Here is a 3,601-nt window from a genome sequence, read left to right on the forward strand (position 1 = left end):
GGTGAGGGGAAAGGAGGTTAAAGGCTTCTCGGGTGATGCAATGTGAAGAGATTCTTCTCTTACAGGAGTTTTTATGGAGGAGAAAAGTGTTTCAAAGTGGAATGGAGACGTCGATAGTGGTGGGACTGTAAAGGGGACAGAGGTCGGTGTTGGCTTTTTTACTTATTTTGAGGGGTTGAGCAGAAAGCCGTTGCACGACACCCTGTCTCATTATTTTTTGAGACAAAATTTCAAATTCAAGCGCTATGGCTGCGACTGCTGCTCCTTTGGGAGAGAATGTAAAAGAAATGATATAAGAATATTGAGAGGGCATGTTTATTTTTGGTTGTTTAACCTTCACGAGATCTTTGAATCATGAATTCTGAGGGATTCTGGGACATAATATGTTAGAAAAAACATAGGCAAGCTGAGTTGTGTCACTTGATACACTCTTTAGGACCTTAGACGCTCTCAATGGGTGCAATTGGGTGAATTATATATCGGTCTCCAATATGAAACAGCACAATGACACCCCTAGTAGTAGAGTTGATCACTTCAAGTACTCTAACAATGTGCTCAAATTAAGATAAAACACTTAAAACAAATTTAAGTAAAGACACTCAAATTAAGAGTAAAACATGATCTCAAACTTCACAAAATTGACTACAGACATTGATTTGAGTGAACTTAGTAATTGGAAATTGATGTGTACAATGCCTAGAGGCCCTCTCTATCTATAGAGAAAGAGAGAGTACTTTTAGAAAAGGCATGAAGAAACAAAGTCGCTCAAGAAGGGGAACAAGATAAGTTCTCTCAAATTGAAGAGACAAAGATTCAATTCTCTCACAAAAAGTGTAGGGATTTAAATGGACTGTGAAATAGGGATTTAAGTCGATGGATGTGATGAAATTTGGATATTCTCATATTAGATATCAATACTTTTAAAGAGATATGGATGCAGATCGAATTCTGATATTTGATTATTCATTTATATTTCTTACTTGTGTAATCTGAATATACCTCCCCAATGAATACAATTTATTCTCAATCCATCTTTCTCTCTTGAACTTCTTCGGATAATATTTTTTTAGGGATAATCTAGACGTAACTAGGAGTGGTGACAACAAGGCCTCACCAATTCACTATCTTACTTACCACCTATGAGACAAAATTCATCCCCTTAAGATTAAAGGCAGTTATGATTATAATTTTTTCTTTTCCCAAAATACCCCTATAGTACAACAAGTTTTGAACTGGTAGCTTTGTTTGAGTCTTGATGACAAGCTCGAGTATCAACTATGGTTACATCTAGCAAGACCTTTTTTCTTTTCAATATGTAATGTGATAGCCTTCAAGATTCAAACCTGGCCATAAATTCAAGTACAATTTGTGATTTTTTTTTTTTTTGGGTCAAGTCCGAATCTTCTGTGATGAGTGATAGTAAAGGGCCTGGTATGCACCATAGCCGTTGGAGCTCATTTTCGAATCATCGCTCATCGTAGAGGATTTTTTCGTATAGAACGCACAAATGTTGACACCATGGATGAGGGCAATTATAATTAATGTTTTATTTCACATAAAATACTATAATGTTTTGTCATTTTCCAATATTTGGTGAATGACTGCTAATTTTTGCAGCCCAAATCAACCATATTAATGAAATTTAAGCCTAACTACCTTGTAATAGACTAATATTCAATGAATGCATCTAGAGTAATGTCATACACGCTTTTTACATAATTTTACAAAAATTCAAACAAAAAAATTAATTTTATATTGAGGAAAAGTGTGTATGTTTTCTACACCAATTTGTGTAAAGGCTATCTCACACCAATACCGCAAGTTACACCACATGGTACATTAGATAAAGTTGAAATTTTGCAAATAGATAGGCCCAAAAGCCTCTTGCAAGTTTCAACTTAAATGGGGCTGTCAAGTAAAAATTTGAAGAGTTTGAAATTTTCAAGACTATGCTTAAACATACATGGGAGGTGATGCAGAAAAAATTGATCGGACAATTTCTCTGCAGTTCCTGGTGCTTTGGTCGATCTGCACAGAAGAGATGACAGGGGAGAGCCGGGTTGACCTGACGGAGGACTCTCCGATGCTTAAGTCAGATCTTTCCACAACAGATGCTCAAGAGAGCTTTTCCAGTAAGAGAAGTGAGTAATCGATCCCCCATGATGGAGGCATACCTTGGTATTTATAGGCTGCTGATGGAGGGCAAGTGGGAGACGATTGTGAAGAGTCATGTTTAGGCGTGGAGTCCTCAAGGGGAGTGGCTCTGTGATTCTGGAAATATTCTAGGAGAATATTCCCCTCTTATCTCTGAAAGGCCAACCGCGTGATGTCTATGATGACGTGTAGAGGATAGAGTCCTATCCCCCGGAATGGGGATTACGTTCCTTGACTGTAGGGGTGGACGAAAACACGTTTCTGGGCTCCTTGACTGTGCCGAGCCGAGGTGACTAGTATCACGACCTGATGGAGGCCGAGTTGGTAGCACGGCTTGACTGAGGGCCGAGGTGGCAGCACGACATGATGGAAGCCGAGGTGGTAGCGCGGCCTGACTGAGGGTCGAGGTGGTAGCATGGCCTGACTAAGGGCCGGATAGTAGCACGGCATGATGGAGGCCAAGGTGGCAGCACGGCCTGATGGAGGTTGAGGTGGCAGCACGGCCTGATAGAGGCCGAGGTGGTAGCACGACCTGACTAAGGGCCGAGGTGGCAGCATGCATGATGGAGGCTGAGGTGGCAGCACGGCCTGATGGAGGCCAAGGTGGCAGTATGGCATGATGGAGGCCGAGGCGGTAGCAAGGCCTGACTAAGGGCTGAGGTGGCAGCACGACATGATGGAGGCCGAGGTGGTAGCACGGCATGATGGAGGCCGAGGTGGTAGCATGGTATGATGGAGGCCAAGGTGGCAGCACGACATAATGGAGGCCGAGGTAATAGCACGGCATGATGGAGAGCCGAGGTGGAAGCACGGCCTGATGGAGGGCCGAGGTAGTAGGTCAGTCATGTTCAGGTTTGCATACACGCTTCAGCTGTGTTGAGAAAGGGGACATATTTTGCCTCATCAGGAGGGTATTTGATTGAATCAAAATAAAAAATCTAATTTACACCATTACTTAACTATCCATATATTTGAAAATGCCACATCAACTTCCATGTGGTAAAAATTTGGATGTCGTATAGAAATAACCTATATGCAAATATGAAATTTTCCTCTTCATTGTTGTAATTTGGATTGACATCTTACACCTTGATTTTTTTGGACTTTACATCAGATTAAACACCCTAGTCCCAAATACCGATTGGGTAGAAGAGAAACCAACTCATTTGAATCCTATGTAACAAGTCTTTCACGTCTGACATGACCCGCCCTGGGGTAAAGGTAAGGTTACATCCTCATCGGTAGCGATCAAAGGATCGAAAGATATTATAACTACCCTATCAAACTTTCAAACCCTACCATGAGGATATTGACACATATACAAAGTTCACATGATAGGCTACAGGATCCACCCTAGTCTTTTTTTTTTTTGGTAAAGAAAATTTTATTATCCATTGAATATACAACAAGCAGAATTAGCAAATAACGAGGTAGAAATGGAAGGAGG

The sequence above is a fragment of the Macadamia integrifolia genome, chromosome 5 (genome assembly GCF_013358625.1).
Source record: "Macadamia integrifolia cultivar HAES 741 chromosome 5, SCU_Mint_v3, whole genome shotgun sequence".
In the NCBI taxonomy this organism is placed as follows: Eukaryota; Viridiplantae; Streptophyta; class Magnoliopsida; order Proteales; family Proteaceae; genus Macadamia; species Macadamia integrifolia.